The sequence below is a fragment of the Aotus nancymaae genome, unplaced genomic scaffold (genome assembly GCF_030222135.1).
Source record: "Aotus nancymaae isolate 86718 unplaced genomic scaffold, 86718_ANA_hifiasm-v0.15.2.pri h1tg000025l, whole genome shotgun sequence".
In the NCBI taxonomy this organism is placed as follows: domain Eukaryota; kingdom Metazoa; phylum Chordata; class Mammalia; order Primates; family Aotidae; genus Aotus; species Aotus nancymaae.
The window spans coordinates 17,712,644-17,736,570 of NW_026988438.1; the positions used below are offsets into that span (position 1 = coordinate 17,712,644).

The following is a 23,927-nucleotide window of genomic DNA, read 5'->3' on the forward strand; positions in this document are numbered from 1 at the left end:
CAGGAGGGCAGCCTCAGGGCTTGCCTGAGTCTTCATGTTCTCCAAGAGGTTAATGGGGGCTTTTGCTTTGCCATTTTTGGTCCATTTAATAGTGGTTTCCTAAGAACTGTGTTCAGGCTGGAAGGCACCGTGGCAAAGCCCACTGCCATCTCTTACCTGGATTTCTGGTCTCGGCCTCACTTTGGCTTAGTCTGGCCCATTCTGCACATTGTATCTAGAGTAACCTTTCTAGGAGATTTCCCTGGGGCCCTGCTGGGAAACCTTCCTTCACTCCCCATTGTATTCATTTCCTGTTGCTGCTGTTAAAATGCCACATACTGAATGACTTAAAATAACACAAATTTATTATATTATAGTTCTGGAGGTCATGAGTCTAAAACCAATCTCACTAGGCTAAACTCCAGGTTTTGGCAGGACTGGTTCCTTCCTGGAGGCTGTAGGAGAAAAGCCATTTCCTTACCTTTTCCAGCTTCTAGAGGCCACCTGCATTCCGTGGCTTGTGGTCCGCTTCCTCCATCTTTACAGACCACAGTTGTATCACTCTGACCTCTGCTTCTGTTGTCACATCTCCTTCTCTGACTCTGCTCCTCCTGCGGCCTGGTTCTTACACCTATGATCATAAGAACCCTTGTGATTTGATTGGGCCCACCCAGATAATCCAGGATCATCTCCCCATCCCAAAGTCCTTAACTTAATCACATTGGCAACGTTCCTTTTTACGTGCAAGATAACATAGCCACAGGTTCCAAAAACTAGGATGTGGACATTACTGGAGGACCGCTATTCTGCCAATCATACCCATGGCCTTCAGGATGAAGTCCAGGCTCCTTAACTTGGCTTGCCAGCCTCTCAGAGGCATACCCGCTACTTCTCTGTGTAACCTCATTCCACTCCCCTCTTCACACTCCCTGTTCCAGGTACATAGGCTTCTTTCAGTTTCTAGGACTTGCCCTCCCTGATTTCTCCAGTCCTGGTCCAGGCTGGTTCCTTGTCTGGAAAACCTCTCCCCACCTCTTCACTTGACTAATCCCTACTCATTTCCAGCCATGGCTTAAGCTTCAGTTTCTCTGAAAGCTTTTGACAGCTTCTACTCTCTGATCCAGATTTCCTTCGGGGCTCTCAAGTCTTCTTCCAATGTTCCTGGCCTGTTTATATTGCCTTTTATATGATTGCTTGTTTGATTATACTCTCTTCCAAAATGTAAGCTCTCTGAGGCCAGGGACAGCAAGGGCAGCTTCATGCTTGTCACTCATTAACTTTTTACTGAATAAATTTTATTTAAAAATTAATTTCATAATAGAATCCAATTATTTTACTCTATGGGTTTCATCTTAAATGTTATCATTCATTTAACAAATATTTACTAAGCACCAACTTGGTAAGTACTGAGCCAAGGCAGTTAAAATTAAGAAGAAATCACCTGACAATTATGAGGATGCTGAGGTCGTAGAGGTGCGATCACAAGGACATGAATAACAGTTCTCCCCCTCTAGGAAAATGGACTTGGAGGTCAGCGAACCAATAGACTTTAGTTCTGGAGATCATCAACATCTGATTCGGAAAGCAGCAGATAAAAGCATCCAGTCCGGATCTGGTGAGCGCTACACACCTTCATCTTCAGCTGGACCACAAGAAACTCAGGAGAAGACACAGTCAAAGGACACTGAGCAGTCGAATGTCTGTGTGATACAAATTTCAGATGACGTCACCCCAGGTCATAGCAATGCAACTTTAGGCAATCCATTCTTGGACGCATCTGTCCACAGAGGTGAGAATAAAGAAATTACCTTTTAAGAAGAGAAAAGCACATGTTCTCTTAAAATGTTTCCACAGATTTGCAGATACAATTTTGTTTTTAGTTTTTCTGAGTCATGCTTTCTCATAAAACATGATGTAGGACTGTTATAATTGACTGCCCCCAAGTTGTCCAGGGCATTCAGAAACTCATAAGAAAATGATGGTGAACAACTTTTGGGTTTTTTTTTAAGGAAATATGAATTAGTTGTGGATCATAAAATGTTTGTACTTGTATATGAGGTGATACATAATATTGGCTTAAGCTTTAAAGTGTCCACTCTGCCATCCTTAGGCCTTCTGAGGCCTGAACAATGCAAGCGGACCATGAGCTCTGAATCCTATCGGTCTCCCTGCGTCCCTCACCACCCGCTTCCTGTGTCTGGAAAGCTGCCTTTTGGAGCTCTAGCCTTTGAAGTAGGAAAAAGAAAAGGCAGACAGCCAAAGGCAAAGAAGAGCCAAGAGAGGGCTGCAGGTATCCTGAGAGTTGACCAAGCCAGTCTTCTTTTCAGAGGCATTTCTAGAAACCACACCCAGAGTTTGGAATGCCATGCCATTGACTCACCTGTGTCACATGGCCACCTCCATCTGGAGTTGTTCAGTTGGGCCCACTGCCACCCTTAACAAGATATGGGTCAGATAGTGAGGAAGCCAGGGATACTGGATGTCGCTAAGCACCTGGGCGTCTCTGCAACCAATACCTGTCCTACACGGCGTGTCGTGCAAGGGCGACATTATTGCTTTTCCTCTTTACAACAACCCGACCAACACAGAAGCTGTACTGCCATTTTACAGACGAGAAAATGAGGCTTAAGGAGTCTAATTGAATTAGTCTTTCAGGTCTAATTGAAAAATATGTAGAGCCTCCTCGCCAGTGTAAGAGTCAGTTATTTATGTCTGCCTCTCCGGGAGGGCAGAGGCTGGCCTTTTGCCCATTTAAAACCATGATGTAGTATGTGAGAAGATGAGAGTGCTGTGGAGGAAAGGAAAAGAATAGCAGGGTAATGGAATGAGTTACAGGGGTTGTAATTTTTTTAAGCAGCATTATGGAGATATAATTTGCAAATCATAAAATTCATCCATTTTCAGTATACAATTCACTGGTATTTAGTATATTTAGAGTTGATGACCATCACAATCAATTTTAGAAACTTTTCATCACCTCAAACAGAAACTCATACCCAGGCTAGGCGTGGTGGCTCATGTCTGTAATCCCAGCACTTTGGGAGGTTGAGGCAGGCAGATCACTTGAGGTTAGGAGTTTGAGACCAATCTGGGCGGCATGCTGAAACCCTGTCTCTACCAAAGGAAAGAAAAGAAAAGAAACCCATACCCATCGGCAGTTACTCCCATCCACCCTCCCGCGAACCCCTGCCTAATCTACTTTCTACTAATCTAGAAAGTAATCTAACCCCTACTAATCTACTTTCAGACCTCTCTACGAATCTATTTTGAACATTTCATGTAAGTGGAATCATACAACATGTGGTCTTTTGTGACTTCCTTCTTTCACTTATGCTTTTGACGTTCTCCCATGTTGTAGCATGTGTCAGTATTTCATTCCTTTTATGAATGGGCCATATACAATTCAATTGCCCGGAGAGAAAACATTTTGTTTATACATTTATCAGTTGACAGATAATTAGACTGTTTCCACCTTTGGGTTATTTTGAATAATGCTGCAATCAACATTGATATTCAAGTTTTTGTGTAGACATACGTTTTCATTTCTCTTGGGTAGATACCCAGGAATTGCTGAACTATAGAATAACTCTGTGTTTCACATTTTAATGAACTGCCAAACTTTTCCAAAGTGGCTGCACCATTTTACATTCCAAGCAGCAATGTATGAGGGTTCCTGCTTCTCTGCATCCTTGCCAAAACTTGTTATAGTCTGTCTTTTTGGTTATAGTCATTCTAGTGTTTGTGAAGTGGTGTCCCATTGTAGTTTTGAGTTGCATTTTATTAGTGAATTTTCATTCACATGTCTTCTTTGGAGGAATGTCTACTCAAATGCTTTGTAAAGGATTTGTTGCCCACGTAAAGAAAGCAACAACCATTTCATAATTCTGTGGGCTGACTCAGTTGGGCACCTCTTGTGCTCGTCTTGAATTGGGAGCTCTCATTTACTTACGAGGAAATGGTAGCTGAGGCTGCTATGCCCATTATCACTCCATGTTATGGCTTGCAGTTGGGTGTTAGTTGGGGACCCAAATTCATCTTCTGTAGGTGTATAGCCAGTCTTCCCAGCACCATTTGTCAAAATGATTATTCTTTCTCCATTGAATTTTCCTCGCACATTTGTTAAAAATCAATTGACCATAAACATAAGGGTTTATTTCTTGATTGTCACCTTGATTCCATTGATCTCTATGTCTGTTCTTATGAGCCTGGGCCACATTTAATATTTGTTCCCCCACAGTCCCTGCTACATAGCAGATGCCAAATTAATAAGAGCTAAATGAATATTTTAATGTAGGCAGCATGCACTTGGAAATAGATGTTCTGGTATTTTTATTCAGACAGCTGAGTCCCACTGCATTGTTGTCAAACTTCTATGCATAGAAACTGCCCAGAAAAAGGACAGTTGATGAGTCTATAAGTAAATTTTAAGCAGCATTACTTTTTTTTTTCCTTTGAAATTAGGGTAAAGCTACACAAAGGCAAATTGCCATTGCCAGTGCCATATTCAGAGGGCACAGGAAGTGAGCAGCAAGAGGTGCCCACGTGCTTTGCCTTGTGTGTTGGCCTGTCATTTCCTTGGAACTCTTTGGTCTTACACACAGTTCGACAAGTTATCTAGTTTCTGCATTGGGAAGTAGAAGGGAAGAGAGTTATTACAGGCAGGCAGGCTGGAGAGAAAAGTGGCAGAAAAGTGCCACAAACTCTCTGCAGCCCAAGTCCATCTCCAGGGAGATGCTCCCTATCCCCGCAGTCCTGAGGTGCTGCTGCTCTCTGGTGTAGGGAGGTAGTGTTGCCATATCCCTAATGATGGCCTGTGACATGGTAAGGCTTTCAGGTCATGTTTGATCCTAAGGAGGATGGGGTGTGCATGACAAGGAATTACATTCCTGAGTTCATCTTGAAAATTCCGGAGTTTGGCCAGGCATGGTGGCTCATGCCTGTAATCCCAGCATTTTGGGAGGCCAAGGCAGGCGGATCACCTGAGATCAGAAGTTTGAGACCAGCCTGGGCAACATGGTGAAACCCCATCTCTACTTAAAAAATACAAAAAAGAAAAAGAAAAGAAAATTACCTGGGAGTTGTGATAATCTTAGCTATTCAGGAGGCTGAGGCATGAGAAGTGCTTGAACCCAGGAGGTAGAGGTTGCAGTGAGTTGAGACCGAGCCACTCCACCCCAGCCTGGGCAACAGACTGAGACTCTGTTTAAAAAAAAAAGAAAGAAAGAAGAGAAAAGAAAATTCTGGAGCTCCCATAGATAAACCATCAGATCGCCCATAAAACACCGCTGTCCCACCATCTGGAATGAGCGTGCTGTAAAAGTTAGAGCTGCATTTTTGTTGTTATTCCATTTGCTCACTGTAAACTAGCACTGCCTTTCCCATCCCAAAAAAAAAGCAAAGAAAAAAATTCCTTTCATTAAATTTCAAAAATAGGTTATTACATTTAAGTTGTTGCTTTTGACTATTACGCCATAAAAATACCGTTGTGTCCCCTCAGCTTTCATTATCAAAGTGTTCCTCATCCTGTCAGTTCAGTTGGTGATCACCGTGGTAATTACCAGTGTGTTCATTTTCTGGTAAGTCTTTATGACTGATGTAGAATTAAGTGTTTGGTTGTTCGCATTAATTCTTATCGAATCAGGTTAATTTAATTTTGATCATTTAAAAATAGTTTATCTCCTTTTATTTTTCTGAGGCAACTCCTAGACCAACGTGCTGGTAGATTTCTAGAATTTAACTTCCTAACCAAAGCAAAAGAACTTTTTAAAAAGTCTTATTTTGGACACAGTTTTTTTGTTTTGTTTGTTTTTTAATTTTCTCTCAAGCTATTTCCACAATGAAAATTGGATTCAGAAGAAAAGATGAGCTGGGCGTGGTGGCTCATGTCTATTATCCCAGCACTTTTGGGGGCCTGAGGCAGGTGGATCACTTGAGGTCAGAAGTTTGAGACCAGCCTGGCCAAAATGCGGAAACCCCATCTCTACTAAAAATACAAAAATTAGCCAGGCGTGGTGGTAGGCACCTGTAACCCCGGCTACTCAGGAGGCGGAGTCAGAAGAATCGCTTGAACTCCGGAGGTAGAGGTTGTAATAAGCTAATATTAAGCCACTGCACTCCAGCCTGGGCAATAGAGTGAGACTCTACTATCTCAAGGAAAAAATAATAATAAATAAAGATGAGATTACCTTGGAAGCTGGAACAGTGTTAAATTCAGAAATTATTTGAGGGGTTTAGTGCAGTGATTCACACCTGTAATCCCAGCACTTTGGGAGGCTGAGGTGGGAGGATTGCCTGAGGCCAGGAGTTTGAGACCAACCTGGGCAACATGGTGAGACCCCCATCTCTACAAAAAATAAAAGTAAAAATTAACCAGATGTGGTGGCACATGCCTATACTCCCAGCTATTTAAGAGATTGAGACAAGAGATGGCTTGAGCTCATGAGTTCAAGGCTGCAGTGAGCCATCACTGTGCCACTGCACTCCAGCCTGGGCAACAGAGCAAGACCCTGTCTCTAAAAAACAAAAAGAAATTATTTGAGGGACTATGATCTATCGCTGCTTAAATATACCCTATGAAAATCTGTATTTTTGAAACAAACAGATGAGAAGTTGATTTTTTTTTGCTTTGCACACATACCAATCTCAGCACTTTTAAAATAAAAACCTTTATTAGGACATTTGCATTCATCCAAATTTTAATTATAACTTATTATGAATATATCTATTTTAAGAAAAAGAATGTTTCACTGTTTCATTCTCCATCTGTCATTATTCATCAGTTAGGGTTTCTTCCTTTTTTCTCATGATATTGCTTTATTTTACTTCTTCTTAAATATATTAGTTAGCAAAATATTTATCGTGTAAAACTGTATTAAATTTTTTTTAACCAGGGAGGCTTTAAAAGTTTGGGTGCTCAAAACCCCCTGGTTCATCTATACAATCTTGTAAGTATCATTGGACTTAATACAATGTATTTTTCTACTGTGAATTGCCTGAGATTCTTTTACTATTCAAAATGAGGTACAAAGTATAACATTCTTGAAATGATAAAATTATAGGGATGAAAAATAAACAAATTAATGGCTGCCAGGAGTTAGGGTTGAGTATGTGGGTCTGGGTGTTACCATTGTCAACCTAAATTAATGACAGAGAGAGAGGCTCCCTGCAGAGTGTAATAGGAAGTGGCAGGGGCACTGCAACATGCGACACACAAAGCCATGATGGATGATGGAGAGGTTGAGATAAGAGGAAACCTTTAAAAGGCAAAGAGAGATCTATGTAAATTATTTTGAAACAAAGATCATCGGTTACAAGGGCTTCTTGCAGGAGCTAGTGCTAACTCATCGGTGGAGACAGCCATTGCCAGGCAAGTGTTTTTGTGAGAGCAACTTGGCTGAAATGCTACGATCTTGAGGACTTTTTTGTTATACACCCTGTTATAGACATGTGGGCAGGACATGTAGGGATGTGGGGGACACGTAGAAATTTCTTGTGGGTTTTGAAAAGGAGGTCTTTGGGCTAGTTCTTTTTTTTTTTTTTGAGACGGAGTTTCGCTCGTTACCCAGGCTGGAGTGCAATGGCGCGATCTTGGCTCACCGCAACCTCCGCCTCCTGGGTTCAGGCAATTCTCCTGCCTCAGCCTCCTGAGTAGCTGGGATTACAGGCACGCGCCACCATGCCCAGCTAATTTTTGTATTTTTAGTAGAGACGGGGTTTCACCATGTTGACCAGGACAGTCTCGATCTCATGACCTCGTGATCCACCCGCCTCGGCCTCCCAAAGTGCTGGGCTAGTTCTTATCTCAGACACATGAGATCCCCTCCTTCATGACCTCCAGCTCCACTTTGGGTGTGACCTAAGTGACTCCATCTTGGCACTGGTGACTTTCACACTATACAGGGCAGGGATAGTATAATCGAGGTCTTTATGCATGTTTTTTTGAAGGGATAGTTCTGAATCTTGATTGCAATGGCAGTTACATGCATCTGCACATAGATTTGTGTCATAATTGGGTGACATAGAATTATATATATATACTGTATCAATGTCAAATTACTGGATTTGGTACTGTACTATAAATACATAAGATGTAACCATTGCGGGAAACTGAAGATTTCACGGGACCTCTCCCTTTGCAACTTACTGTGAATCTATAATTATTTTAAAATAAAAATATTTTAATGCCCCATAAGCTATCTGTGGATGGAAATGAGAAAAGTTATTTTAAAAGCTAAGAAAAGGCAAAAGTAATAATTAAGATTTTTGTTTCTAATACTATAATACTTATGAGATAAGTAACGTCGTAGTAATAGTTACTAGGATCTATATATTTATCTCTGTATAATATACGCTATGATATAGTCACTGAAAGCAAATAACACATGGTTTTCAATTATCCTCCAGCCCAGCATTTTTTGTCGTGTTTATTATGCTTGCTTGCTGCGGGATTCTCCGCCGTCAGGTGCCTGCAAATTACATTCTCCTGGGAGTCTTTGTAAGTAAACCTTGTCAACTTGCTCTAGTTCACCTCTGAAATACGTTTTTGTCACATTATTAAATTCATTCCTTTTATTGTGGAAACTCTTTCTGTGGAATAATACAGATAGAAATTATCTGTGGGACATTCTCTTGGCGGAATTTTGTTTGTAATGAAGTAGTAAACTTATGAGACGGTATCACACCCTTTGAGTAGATTAGGGGATCTGGGGATCTGGGCGACTTCGGGCTGGCACACTTGCCTCTAATGAGGCCCCCTGGGGGCGCGCACTCCCGAGTCTGGGCTGCGCTTTCGGGGACAGTTAACTTGACTGTTGACGGACCCCTCTCAGGCGCAAACGCATTTCGTTATGGAGAGTGGGTTCCACGTCTAGTTCACAAAGTCGTGTGCAAGAAGTTTATATTTCATTTTTGTAAAATGTATTTTATTTCTTCTTCAAGTCCACTGGGAGCAGAACCCATCTCTGAGCTAGGTTCTCCCTCATTTCCACAGCTTGCATCTCAGCTCATGACTGCTTTTCCAGCACCGCAGAGTTAGGGGCTGAGAGGGCTCTCCTGATCTATCTGCGGCCGGATTCCCGGCCCCGGGTTCCGGGTTCTCCAGCGCCTCATGTTGGTGGCTTCCACCCACAAGGCCTCGTCACATCTGCCCATTTTCTGTCGTTTGGTGCCGCCCTGGGCTCACTTTCTTAGCAGCCAATTCCTTTGTGTGCTGCCCACAGGAACCGTAGGATCGTGCCAGCCCTCAGCAGGTACCCGAAGCTCCTAGATTTTTCTAAACTTGAATATAACTCTATTTCTCACCAGTTTCCCCACATTTCAACCCAGGGCTTAGCTCCCCAGAGGTCGCAGGGCTCCTCCTTGCGATGTCTGAGACCCAGAACCGTCTCAGTATGATTCAGGAGGGTGTCAGCAAACTATTCTTTTTTTTTTTTTTTTTTTTTTTTTTTTTTTTGTGACGAGGTCTCACTCTTGTCGCGTAGGCTGGAGTGCAATGGCGCGATCTCGGCTCACTGCAACTTCCGCCTCCCAGGTTCAAGCAATTCTCCTGCCTCAGCCTCCTGAGTAGCTGGTATTACAGGCGCCTGCCCACCACGCCTGGCTAATTTTTGTATTTTTAGTAGAGACGGGGTTCCACCATGTTGGCCAAGCTAGTCTTGAACTCCTGAACTCAGGCGATCCACCCGCCTCAGCCTCCCGAAGTGCTGAGATTACAGGCGTGAGCCACCGCGCCCAGCCAGCAAATACTCTTTTTGGGAAGATTGGCATTTCTTCCCAAGCAGTGTTGAGCATTCTTTCACGGGAAGATTTACTTACCAATTGATTTATTCCCCATCTGATTCCAAAACAGACTTGAGGTGGCTTATACAAATATCCATAATATAAGAATATAAGATAAATTAATGGAGAAATCTGATGGAAGGAAAAATAGGGTAGAAAAATAAAGATAATGGTTAGATTCCTGCACAAAATGCGTCAAGTCCTATGCACGTGTCGGGAGCCTAGATTTGGTTCTGCGCCCCCTCGTGGTCAAAGCAAGCAAGAGCACGTGACTGTCAGTGAGACTCAGCCTCAGTACCGCATAGCAACCCTGGGGATTTGCAAGCTGGGAGGAATAGCTGCCTGCTGAGGTTGGAGAAGACGGGCTGCCCGCTGCCCACATCTGGACATTTCCTTACCTGCCAGTGCATGGAGGAGGCTTCCTTAGCTGGCGTGTGTATCCTGCTCACTGCCTGGGCCAGCAGTGGCGTGTCCTGCACTGACAGCACAGATCACACTCAGAACAGAGCGGAGCTGGAAGCCAGACGGAGGCGGGAATAGGGGGGCGGGGGCGACAGGAAGGTGTGCTGGTTTCCCAGAAATGCTTGAGTTTTTGACCTAAACATTTAAAATGGCCTTAACGTTTGTTACAAGAGATAAGAGTTACTGGTCTCCAAGGAAGCTCTCATCTCTTGAAGTTTTGCTGTTAATCTCAAAGCAAGTAACGGCTTAAAAGAAGAGGTATTATACAGGGGCAAAGCATGAGTTATGTTTTCCAGACTTAACGTCATGCCCAAGGGTTAGAAAATATGTGGGGAAAAGCCCACTTCAGAAAAGGAGTTGAGGGGAAAAAGGAAAATACATTCACCGACACGGCTTTTTCCCAGAGAATTTCGGCCCCTTAAGCCCACGTTCTGAGCTCTTGAAGTCTTCAGAGTTGTGACTTCCACGGCCTCTTCCTACTCTCTCTTCCACTCTCTCGAAAACTGAAAGTCATTTTTCAGCCTGAAAACATTTCCTCTTCCTCTCTCTCCACCTCCTCCCAGTCTCTCCCAATTACACACACACAGTCACACATTTACACACCCAACAGTCACACGCCCACACCCTCTCACACCATTCACACCCCTCATACCACATACACACTTACCCACAGTCACATACACCACACATTTACACACACCACTCATACACCACATACACATGCACGATCACACACACATATTACACAGACACACAGAGGCACACACACCCCACTCACAAACTCACACATACACTACCCACACCACATACATGCACACCTCTTTCATGTGCTTCTGGAGCTGGAGAAATAGGAAGCCACTGATCCCATACAAGAGGAAGAAAATCATCTGGAGAGGAAGGTTTGAAGCGGGCACATTATTAAATACGATTTGTACAGAGACTAGATACAGTCTTTTCTCTATAATGGAAATAGAGACAGCCTACTTCATTAAGTTGTACAAAGTACAGGATCAGGCGATTACCCACTGGGTTTGGAAACACCAGAGGGGCGACCCAGGACTTTGGGGACTCCACTTCTCTCCCACCTCTGCTCCCGGCCATCCTTGGCCGATGGGAATTCAAAGCCCCCTCTAGCAGGCCTCGCACTAGGATGTACCTTTATTTTTAACCTTGGAAACTGGAGGAGTCTTTGCCGGCTCTGCCAGTGGACCAGTGGGTCAGCTCAGTTTCTGGATTCACCTCTGGCAGAGCAGCCTTGAGGCTGGGCATGTCTTCAGCCCTGCAGCCACTGCTCTGTCATCTTCACGCCTTGGCTGTGCACTGTCTGTGGGCCTGACTGTGGGCCTGAGCACAACCTCAATGCCTTTCTTGGCCTCATCCTCCAGCCTGACTGCCCACTGGCTCTCAGCCCCTGCCCCTATCCCACCTTTCTTCCCACCCCTGGTTCCCTTTGGGTGATGAGAGTCCTCCAAAGCCGGGGGCTGGCACCTGCAGGCGCAGCTCCACACTCTGCTCTGCTGGTATCTGCCCTCCAGCCCCGTCTCCCGGGCCCTGGGAACCTTGGTTCTCATCCCATGTCTGAGGTTGGAAGGCTGCCCCTCAGGTGCCGTGGAAAGCATCTGTACCTAAGGTGTTATGAAGCTTAGAAATCGCATATCCTGTCCTGATGAAACATTGATACTGTGTGGGTGGCTCCATTTGCTGAATGACAATATGCTCTACAAATGAACCTTTTTTACCTTGGTTTCTACATTCATAATTAATACGTATTTAATTCACTGAATATGTTAAAGTTACTATTGCATTCAAAGAAATGTTTACTAATAAATAATTTTCTCTTGTCTGTCCTAGGGAGGATGTTACAGAGATGTTTAATTCTGTTTATTCTCCATAGTCGGTCGTCCTGTGCCTGCGTGCACCAGGGCTGTGCGTGTTCCCCCTTGCTCCCTAGACTCTGCTCAGAAGCACACCCCTCAAATCACCTCTTCTGGATTCTGGGCCTTGGCCCCATGCCTGGGGAAGCAGGCTTCTGATTTATTGTGAATTTTGTTTTTAGACAGTTCTTCAAGGTCTGCTGCTAGAAGCCATATCAGTGTAAAGTCTTTGATACACATTTCCTTGATTTGTGTGTACTTTTCTTGGAGTGTATGTGAACAACAATCACAGTCTCTCGTTTTAGTTTCTACAAGGCCGATGAAGTGTTATGGGCAACAGCAGCAACCGCTCTGGTGACACTAGCACTCACTTTGTTTGCTCTACAAACTAAAGTAGGTATTATTGAAGGGAGTGTGCCAGGTATGTCCCTTTGTCCCCAACCCACTTCCCTATACCTCCCCCAGCTCTCTCAGTGGGAAGTCTCACCTCCAGGGCCCTCTTGCATTAGGGCTTTCCATGGGCTTTGGCCAATGGGGAGTCCCAGCTGGAGAGAGGAGGCAGGAAGGGAGAGGTACTGATTCCCATGGCTTCCTCACAATGACAAGTTCCTCTTGGGCTAGCGGTATGCCTTAGCAAGATTCACTGCCTGTCGCAAAATGGCCAACTCAACACAACCTTCTGGGCTCCCGTAACTGCCCCCTCTCCGTTCGCCTTCGGGTCTGGGGCTGGCAAGCTCTTTGGCTGGCTGCTAGCCTAGATTACTACACTGTTCTGGTTGCCTGCAAACACTTCTGTGGATAGTTCCTGATAAACAAACCCTCCTCAAATCACCCTATTTGAGTGTGTCATCTGTTTCTTGCTGGGACCCTGACTGATACAGGGAATTTAAAAATTTTAAAGTTGTAGTTTACCAGACTCCAAAATGCCAAGATGTCCCAGAGAACATTACATAATTCGAGATGATTTCTGTTGAACTGTGAGATGTCTCAGCCTCTGTCCAACCATAGGGTGTTCTTCAGATCTGATGCGGGCCCTCCTTTCAGTCCTGGTCAATTTCCTTTTGTAAAGGATGGGCTGATCTTAGTCAGGTAAATAACTTACACAGAATACGTTTCCCAAGCTGTTTGGCACACATCATAAGGAAGGTCTTATGCAGAATTTTAGCCTTTTCCTGGTGGAAAAAGGAAGAAGTGTCAGAGTGACAGAAGAATCTACTAGATATTTAGTCAAACAGTATCAAAAGTTAAGATTCAACTTTAATTCATGATAGGATCAGTATTTGCCATCTCAAAGCTGGTCATTTGTAGAAACCAGCCTATTTGTAAATAGATAGGCTTCCTTGCAATGAGTAATGTGGGCCACTGTTGAATGCACAGATTCCTTAAGCCATTTAAAATCCTCTAAACTGCCAGAATACTTTTTAAAGAGCCCATTAGCTCTGGGGAGTGAATATTACATTGTAAAGTATTTTATTTTATTGTACTGTTTGTTTGTTGATTTTTGAGACAGGGTCTTGCTCTGTCACCCAGGCTGGAGTGCAGTGGTACAGACTTGGCTCATTGCAGCCTCCACCTCCAGGGCTCAAGTGATCCTCCTATCTCAGCCTCCCAAGAGGCTGGGACTATAGGCATTTGCCACCACACCTGGCTAATTTTTAAATGTTTTGTAGAGTAGGGGGTCTCCCTATGTTGCCCAGGCTGGTCTTGAACTCCTAGTCTCAAGTGATGCTCCTGCCTTGCCTCCAAAAGTGCTAGGATTAAAAGCATGAGCCACTGTGACCGGCCAGAAAGTATTTCAAACACAGTATTCACATTGATAACTTTGAAAGGCAGCTGAACCCATGATCAGTAGCATTCTTTCCCCTTACTAAGTTATGTGGTAGGGATGGCAAAATTCAGTCCAACCACAGCCTAAGGGGTGCAGAGGAGATGTAGGAACACAATGAGCCTGAGTTTTTTCATGAACCCCAACTGTCTACTTAGCAGGGAGAAAATTAACTAAACGTCCATTTGGTTTAAATGTAATCGGACCCCACAATTAAAGCAGTTCCTTTGGGTTGGGTGATGGTCTCATGTGGATACAAAACGCTCAGCTGTTCAGCCTCCCTGTCTCCCTGCCTTTCTCTCTCAAGTGGGGCCGGGGAATTTGGGATGAAGCTGTGGTTTGTATGAGCTCTCGGCACTGGCCGAGAAGGGGATGGGGTGAGGATGGGGTGGGGATGCTATGGTCCACTGTTGTTCCTGAATAACTGTCACCTGGATCCCAGAGTGACTGTGTGCTGTGTGCCTCTGAAGCTGACAGCCCAGCACAGGCGTGACTGGAGCCTGTTCTCTCTTGGGCGTGGTCAGAACTGACAGGGCTCCCCACCTGAATCGACCTCACCTCAGTTATCCTTCCTTAATGATGTCACATCTTCTTTCTGCCAACAAGGAGCAAGCCTTAGGGTATCACTGTCCTAAGCCAGATTTACTGCTCTCCAGACCTGGGTTGTCCAAGAGAAGTGTAATGTGAGCCACACATGCAAGTCATACATATAAACTTACATTTTCTAGTAACTACAGTAAAAAGTCAAAAGGGACAGGTGAAATTCTTTAGATAGTATATTTTAGTTAACCCAATACATATATAATGCAGTGTTACCATTTTGACATGTAATTCACATAACCCAAATATGAATGAGATATTTTACTTTTCTTTGAGCTGAAATTCGATATCCAGTTGTGTGTTTTACACTTAAACAGCACATCTCAATTCAGACCAGTCACATTTCAAGCGCTCAGCAGCTGCATGTGGCTACTGTAGTGAAAGCACAGCTCTAGATCAACTTCATCATGCACCAGAATCGGCCTGGGGCCTTGTTGAGACACATTGCAGGGCCCTGCCCTAGAGTCGCTGCATCAGTAGGTCTGGGGTGGGGCCTGATGATATGAATTTCCCAGGTGGTGCTGATGCTGCTGGTCTGAGAACTGCCCTCAGAGAACTAGTGCTTTGCATTATTCCCTTGGTGCATTAAGGGTGGAGAGAAAAAGGGGGAAGTAAAAGAATTAGGAAAATACTCCTGCAGGAAAATATACTGGATTCAAGGCTCTTGTTGGGCTGCATAATCTAACTGTTTTTTAGGCCAGAAGATAAACATCCTCTTTCTTTTCTTAATTCTTTTTTTTTTTTTTTTTGAGATAGAGTTTTGCTCTTGTTGCCCAGGCTAGAGTGTGATGGCATAATCTCGGCTCACTGCAACCTCCGCCTCCCAGGTTCAAGCGATTCTCCTGCCTCAGCCTCTGGAGTAGCTGGGATTACAGGCACGCGCCACCACACCCAGCTAATTTTGTATTTTTTTTTTTTTTTTTTTTTTTTTGAGACGGAGTTTCGCTCGTTACCCAGGCTGGAGTGCAATGGCGCGATCTCAGCTCACCGCAACCTCCACCTCCTGGGTTCAGGCAATTCTCCTGCCTCAGCCTCCAGTAGCTGGAATTACAGGCACGTGCCACCATGCCCAGCTAATTTTTTGTATTTTTAATAGAGATGGGGTTTCACCATGTTGACCAGGATGGTCTCGATCTCTTGACCTCGTGATCCACCCGCCTCGGCCTCCCAAAGTGCTGGGATTACAGGCGTGAGCCACCGTGCCCGGCCTGATCAGGTGTTTTCTTACTATTAGCTCAGTCTGGAAATACTGTGTCTCCCAGCCTGTGTCACTGGCTTCTGATCGTCTTCACCAAGAACCTAGCCTCGGTGAAAGCTGGCAGTGCTTTGCCCACCCCTCTCAGAACCAGCTTTCTCATCCTAAAGAATTAATGCCGTATATTTTTTCAGATGTTGTAGTCTATTTCCTTATCCTCTTCCCCAATAGAACCAAGGCTTTTGCATTTAGACTAGTTCCATATTCTGACCAGGGCTGTTTGCGTTGCAAGGAACAGATACCACTCAGACTAGCTTGAGGCAAAGAGCCAAAGAAACTCATGAACCTCCTAGATGGGAAGAAGAACTGGGGTTCCCAGGAACGAAAACCCTGCCTTCCTCTTTGGGGCTGAGTTAAATAGCCACTTCTGCTTATAGCAGTAACAGTGCTGGCACGGGTTAAGATACAACAGCCTCTGCTGCTTTGTTCCCTCTATCCTGAGAACTGATTTTCAGCTGGCCTGGTGAATCTGTCTAAGCCCACTCACACATAAGAAGTTCCTGATGAGTCATCAGACTCGCTATTTTTGGAGCTGGGGTCTTCCACCAGCTCTTCACTCCTCTCTAGCCAGGATGTGTGAAGGTCACTATGACCACAAGGCTTCCTGCTCCATGAACTGAGGGGAGGGCAGATTCTCTAGAAGGGCTACGTGGATTGGGCACAAAGTGAAATACGTCTGATACATTCTACTTGCCCTACCACACATGAGACGTTTAGCACTTACTTGGTGAATATTATTTGACATGTGCAAGCCTAGTTTTTATTTGCTTGCATATTGGAATTGAGTAGAATTGGGTGCTGTTGACTAAGAATGATATCATGAACTTTGGGGACTTGGGGGGAAGGATGGGAGGGGTGTGAGGGATAAAAGGCTACATATTGGATACAGTATATACTGCTCAGGTGACAGGTGCACCAAAATCTCAGTAATCACCACTAAGGAGCTTATCTATGTTACCAAAAAGTACCTGTTCCCCAAAAGCTATTGAAATAAAATGAAATTTAATTTTAAAAAAGAAAAGATAAATTCCCCCACAGATTCAGCTTTCTAAATAATGGTTCCTTATCTGGAAGCAGTGGCCTACATGAGCCCTTTCATTATTCCAAATCTTTTGCTTGATAAACAACTGTATCATTTCTCTTTGCAGTGGCTGCATCTATTGTATGCTGGACTCGGAACTGTGCTCTTCTCACTCATAAGTCCATTGCTCCATCTCTTTGGTAAAGAATGTGGTATGTGCATTGACAAGCCCTTGTGCTAGGCCTGGAGTCACATGGGGTTAGTAATTCACTGGAAACTCTTCAGCTCCCTTTTAAAGGATCATATTTAAAACCATTACCCTCAGGAGAGCCAGATGGTCTTCTGGATCCACTAAAACATCCCTTTTGTTAAAAAAGTGAATATTTCAGAAAAGAATGAAGCGTTATTTATAAGCTTTGAAACTTACTGTAGCAGGGATGTGGTTTCTTTCATTTCTCCTTCCAGACCAGCTTCTATTCTTTTGCTGTAGAAACTTCTAGAGAACTGGTGGAGGTCACTGCTAATGTATCTGGGAACGTCTTTCCTTCCATTTAGTCCCATCTCTTGCTGTCACAGCTTTAAAATTATTTTAAGGAATGTTTTATTTAAAAAGTAATACATGCACATGTTTTAAAATTCAAACAACATAGAAGATTATAAAATGAAAATTAAAATCTGTCTCTTATCCCGTCCCCAGAAGCAACAACTGTTAACAGTTTCCTGGAATCTTTTTAGAATTTCTTTACATATAGGCACCATTTCTTGTTACACAAACATAGCTATACTATATATAATGTTCTACTTTTGCTTTTTTTTTTTTTTTTTGAAATGGAGTCTTGCTCTGTCTCCCAGGCTGGAGTGCAATGGTGCAATCTCAGCTCACTGCAACCTCTGCCTTCTGGGTTCAAGTGATTCTCCTGCCTCAGCTTCCCCAGCAGCTAGGATTACAGGCGCCTGCCAATGTGCCCAGCTAATTTTTGTATTTTTTAGTAGAGATGAGGTTTGGCCATGTTGGCCAGTCTGGTCTAGAACTCCTGACCCCAGGTGATCCACTTGCCTCGGTCTCCCAAAGTGCTGGGATTACAGGCATGAGCCACCACGCCCGGCCTATCTTTGCTTTTTCACTTAAAAATAATGGCTTCCACATATTAGCAGACCTGGGTCCAACTAATTTTTTTCAAGGGCTACATGGAATTCCATTTCATGCTTTTATCATATCACATCTTTCAGGGTTTTCTTGTTGTTGTTTGTTTGTTTGTTTGAGACAGGGTCTTGCTCTGTCACCCAGGCTGGTGTGCAGTGGCATGATCATGGCTCACTGCAGCCCTATCTCCTGGGCTCAAGCGATCCTCCCAGCTCAGCCTCTCCAGTATCTGGGACTACAGGCACATGCCACCACACCTGGCTGATTTTTTATTTTTAGTAGAGACAAGGTCCTGCCATGTTGCCCAGGCTAATCTTAAACTCCTGAACTCAAGCAATCCAACATGCCTTGGCACCTCCCAAAGTGCCAGAATTATAGGCATGAGCCACTGTGCCCACTGGGATTTTGTTTTTTAATATTATTTATTTTGAAAATTTCTAAACATATCCAGAAGCATTGAGAATGGTGTAATGAACCCCATATATTATCATAAAGCTTAAAAACGATCCAGAGTTTGCTTCCTTTTTGTTGTTGTTGGAATTGTGTTATATCTTTCAATTGTTAGAAAAATTCACACCAGGAAGTTAAGGTTAAGCATGTATATATCAGACAAGATCGAGCATGTTCAGGGTGGTATGGCTGTAGACAAGGTTAAGCATATATCTTTCAGTTTTCTCATTTCTTTTCCCATTATAAAGGGAAATTATTTGCATTCGTTTTCCTTTATTCCTACACTCTCAGACTTTGTGTGTTGATGCTTGCTGTATTGATGCTTGCAGACATTTCCATGCAAAATTATGTTGATGTTTCTGTTTCCCGTCTGCAGGCAGAGCAAAAACTATTGTCTCAAACAGGTCTACCCAATACCAAACAAATTGTTGGAGAAGGAAACTGAATTTTGGGATGTGTGTGCGCTGATGCTTAACTATCAGAGTTGGCGGGCATGCGGGTGAGGCAAGATGCCTCATTCTGAAATGCTCACGGGAATCTGAATCCTGGTTGGGGCTTCCCTGTGGGTTGGTTGTGTCTTGGGTGGTATCCTGAGCCCTGTTCCTCCTGGACACGGTGGGGAACCACTGGATCAAGGTCCTCTCACTCTCCCATGTTCCTGTCTACCCTCAAGCACATAACCTCTCCCGAGAAGCTACATCCCATGCATGTCTGTGAAATGATTGAGTCTCTTTTAAGAAGCAATAAATTAAAGTCAGAGATTTGGGGAGGGAAGGGAAAGAAAACCACTTTTCCATAGGAGCTGGGACTCTAGGGTGATAGATGGAGGCTAAGAGCAAAGCTGCATGCTCAGCCATTGGGACTTTTTATTTTTCCTTTTTAACAAGGGTGACCAACTATCCCAGTTTCCCAGTTTGCCTGAGGAGTTTCCCAGAATATCCAAAAGTCTTGGGCAAATTGGAATAATTGGCCACCTTAGCTTTCTTTGCTCTCAAAGGTCCTGGAATGAGACATAGGGACAAGGAGGGAGAAGGGACTCACAGCTGAGGTTAGGCACCTGCTTTTATAGAGTACAAACTTGGGGACCCAGTGACTGATTGAGGCTGTAAGAAGAACATATTCGGCCCAAAACAGACTTTCTACAGCGTTTCTCCTGATGCTAACATTTTTTCCCGGATCATTTGGGATACTTATTTCATAGAAATGTACAATTTAAGTAGCTAATTCTTCCTTTTCTTCAAGTACTTGGTGATGGATGTGCAGCTCATGCTGGGAGGGCACCACCATTATTCCCTGGACCCTGAAGAGTATGTTTTTGCTGCCCTGAACATCTACTTGGACATCATCAACCTTTTCCTTTTTATTCTGTGTCTGCGGAGAAGAGGAAGGAGGGGTGCTCTGAAGTGCTGCCAGCCTCAGACATGCGGAAGTCACCACTTCAGAAGCCCTTTTATTTAAAAAAAATTAAGAATACTTATTTTTTGTTAAATGAAACCAAGCATTGTCATGTAGCAAAACTTTCAGGGGGACATGTCTAACTTTTATAGATTCAGAAGATGAGTATCATAATTACATACTTACAAACACTTGTAAGATGCCCATTCCTTTGTTGAAGTTTTCTGAGCACTATTTAAAGCTGTAAACAAATATCTCCAGGTGAATACAATTGACTACAGAAACCTACATTTACTTCTTTCTCTTCTCTTGATTTGGACATTCTGTGGGAATATTCTGGCATCTGATATTTTGAAAGAGATAAACCGAAGTATTCTGCCTTTCTCTTGTATTCCAGAGTCAGACTGGAGAGAATAATAGAATCCATCTGGTGGGGTATAGCTTTTTTTTTTTTTTTTTTTGAGATGGAGTCTTGCTCTGTTGCCCAGGCTGGAGTGCAGTGGCATGATCTTGGCTCACTGCAGCCTCTGCTTCCCAGGTCAAGCAATTCTCCTGTCTCAGCCTCCTAAGTAGCTTGGATAACAGGCGCTCACCACCACACCTGACTAGTTTTTGTATTTTTAGTAGAAATGGGGTGTCACCATGTTGGCCAGGCTGGTCTTGACTCCTGATCTCAAGTAATCCGCCTGCCTTGGCCTCCCAAAGTGCTGGGATTACTGGCATGAGCCACCATGCCCTGTTCATCTTAACCATTTTTAAGATATTGGTAAGTGCAAGCAATATCAATAACTTTTTTTTTTTTTGAGACAGGCTCTCACTCTGTCATCTAGGACGGAGTGCAGTGGCACAATCATAGCTCACTGCCTTGATCTCCTGGGCTCAAGTGATCCTCCTGCCTCAGCCTCCCTAGTATCTGGGATTACAGGCACACACGCCAGGCTTGTGTGTGTGTGCGTGTGTGTGTGTGAGACAGGGTCCCACTATGTTACAGTGGGTAGCCAGTCTGGTACAAGCAGGGTGGGAGAGGGCTCCCACCTCACACAGACCAGGAGTGTTGGGTGATCATCAGGTGGTCAGGCAGTTAACTGTCTCTCTAAAGTAATACTTGGTCACAGCTGGCACCAGGGAAAGGCCTTCTTCTAATAGATAGAAAAGACCTGAAACTGGTGATCAGCCACTTCCCAATAAGATCTTAGGAGCTGGGAGAAGGGATGGAAGAGCCCGTAAGAATGCTAATGCATAAAACCCCAAGTCAAAAGGTCAAACTGTGCACTTACCTTTCAAGCCACCTACTTGGCCCTCTTCCAAGTATACTTTCTTTCCTTATTGCTCTAAAGCTTTATCATAAATCTTCACTCCTGCTCTAAAACTTGCCTTGATCTCTTCTTCTGCCTTATGCTCCTCAGTCGAATTCTTCCTTCTGAGGAGGCAAGAATTGAGGTTACTGTAGACCTGAACGGATACTGATGTGTTCTGCCAGTAACACGCTTTGCAGACCTGTGGCTTGGATACTTGCCACTGCTAACTAACAGCCATGTTGCACAGGCTGGTCCTAAACTCCTGCCCTCAAGCGATCCACCTGCCTTGGCCTCCCAAAGTGTTGAGATTACAGGCTTAAGCCACCACTCCCAGCCCAGAACTTTTTCATCTTGCAAAACTGAAGCTCTATATCAAACAACAAAAAGTTCCATGACATTTTGAATTCAGTTTTATATAATGTTGATTATATTCCTGAAGGTCATAAGCTGAATAGATCTTTATATACCTCCTGAGTCTCATACCTTGGGGGGTATAAGATGTTTCATGAGAAAAAGATTTTACTCAGATGTGTAAAAGCTCACACTTTATCCAGAGAAACCTATGTCTACATTCCTGCCTCACCTATTTCTAATTCCAAGTCCTAGGCCAGCTAGTCTTTGGTGCTTGCCCCAGCAGGAAGAACATGTCATGGCTGCGGTATGAACAAAGACACTAAGCCAGTATGCTCCTGGTATGCTTAAGGTAGTCTGTGGAGGGAGTTAGAGAAAAAGATTTATGTAGAGGAATAGTTGTGCCAGATGATGGAGGACCTAAAATATCAGGCACAGGGTTTCAGGCTTTATCTTGTAGGTGTAAAGTTTTGATTGCAGTATCGTGATGAAGGCACTGCTTTAGGGTTATTGGTCTGGTCATGGTGGGTGGGTTAGGGTGGAGAAGAGAGATACTGGAGAGAGAAAGGGCCCGTGCAATAACCTAGGCTTAAGGCACTAAAGGACAGAACATGGGTGATAAATGGGGTGGAATAAACCAATCATATATTATCAAGATAATAGACAAAGGGGTTAGTGGGAGTTGCGATGTAATTGGATGGATCTGTACAGCAGGGGGAGGTTGGTTCTGCAGAGCCTGTTCTTGGGGGATTAGGGCTTAGAGAACACTGGAGGAGGTTTAATTCAGCTGCCCCCAGCTGTGCATGAGGGAGTGAGCCAGAGAAGACTGTGACAACTCCTTCCTCCATTATCAAAAGTATTGGACATGGCAATTTAGCGGAATTTACAGATCTCAAGGAAGCCATTTGAGTGTAAGTACAGACACTATACGCAGTCCCAGATGTCTGACTTTTTAATTACCTGTTGTCACAAGTTTGCCCTATATCCATTACTTTCTGGTTATGGTATCTCTCAGAAGGGGACTTTATTTCAGCAGAGTTTCATACTCAGTTGATAGTCTCTTACTATTACTAGCAAAGTCCTGGAAGATGGGCTTAACCTCTGTAATATGAGCACATAGAAGAAAAAGGTTCTTTAAAGTCACTCAGGAAAAAACTCTAGGAGGACCCCTTAAAGCTTCTGGGTCTGGATATTTTAACAAATATTACTGTGTATACACCTGCCAAAGTGAAGACACAGTGAATTAATTCCATACAAAAAAGTAAATTCGGCTGGGAATTACTTAAGCGTTTGCATATTCTCCTTGGCATCAACCTTCATGCACATACAGTAATAGGGACATGTGACAGCCCCATTGCTTTCTGAATTTTCCCTTTCCCAGTATGGCATTAGGGATTTCTGTTGTCTCAGCAATGTTCCCAAACACATGTAGCCTATTGTATGAGCTTATTGTACATGCCATTACATAGCAGCGGTGACTTGATTAAAAGTCCTTACTTCTATGACAGTCTTTTGATTTCTGCATTGAGTAAGGACTCTGAGCAAAATACACCTCTTAGGGTCAGTCTATCCAATGAGTAGATTGATTTGTTCTCAATATTAGAAGTTTTGTTTGAAAAGAGAGTCACTAATTTGAAAATCTTTCAGGAGTGGTCCAAAATCTAACAATGTGTAGCACATTTATAAGTCAACTCAAGACGAACATAAAATGAAAGATTATTGACAGGAAAAGAGAGAGGAGAATCCACTCTTCTGGCTTCTGGCTACACTTTCTATAATGCCCACAAATGTAGGAACTATCTAACATTTACTTTTACTTGTTAATCTTTATATTTTCCAAGTGAATATTCTCTTCTCTAGCTCTAGGCATAGTTGGATGAACATATCTATGTATACACAAATGGACCTTGGTGTTAAAGGCTAGTGCACAGTTAGCCATGTTCTTTTAAAAATCAGCATGCTAAACTTCATATGGAACCAAAAAAGAGCCCACATAGCCAAGACAATCCTAAGCAAAAAACAAAAAAACAAAACAAAACAAAAAACAAAGCTGGAGGCATCGTGCAACCTGACTTCAAACTATACTACAAGGCTACAGTAATAAAAACAGCATGGTACTGTTACCAAAACAGAGATATAGACCAATGCAACAGAACAGAGGCCTCAGAAATAATGCCACATATCTGATCTTTGACAAACCTGACAAGCAATGGAGAAAGGATCCCCTATTTAATAAATGGTGTTGGAAAAACTGGCTAGCCATATGCAGAAAGCTGAAACTGGATCCCTTCCTTACACCTTATACAAAAGTTAACTCCAGATGGATTAAAGATTTAAACATAAGACCGAACACCATACAAACCCTATAAGAAAACATAGGCAATACCATTCAGGACATAGGCATGGGCAAGAACTTCATGACTAAAAAAACCAAAAGCAATGGCAACAAAGCCAAAATAGACAAATGGGATCTAATTAAACTTAAGAGCTTCGGTA

General features: G+C 43.5%; 1 long non-coding RNA gene across 2 annotated transcripts in view; it reads right to left on the reverse strand.

The window, feature by feature from the left end:
- LOC105716222 (uncharacterized) overlaps nt 1-22,983 on the reverse strand; it is a 31,138-nt gene extending 8,155 nt beyond the window's left edge. Inside the window, exons 1-10 of one of the 2 annotated variants that reach the window (XR_010344057.1) lie at nt 22,392-22,983; nt 19,969-21,202; nt 17,221-17,369; nt 14,476-14,575; nt 13,005-13,264; nt 9,793-11,105; nt 5,051-5,178; nt 2,976-3,093; nt 1,421-1,756; nt 461-610 (exon numbers count right to left, since the gene is read on the reverse strand). This is a non-coding gene — a long non-coding RNA (uncharacterized LOC105716222). Of the gene's footprint in view, nt 1-460; nt 611-1,420; nt 1,757-2,975; nt 3,094-5,050; nt 5,179-9,792; nt 11,106-13,004; nt 13,265-14,475; nt 14,576-17,220; nt 17,370-19,968; nt 21,652-22,391 lie in introns of those variants that run through there. The other variant, XR_010344056.1, reaches the window with a different exon arrangement.
- Between the last annotated feature and the right edge of the window lie 944 nt (nt 22,984-23,927).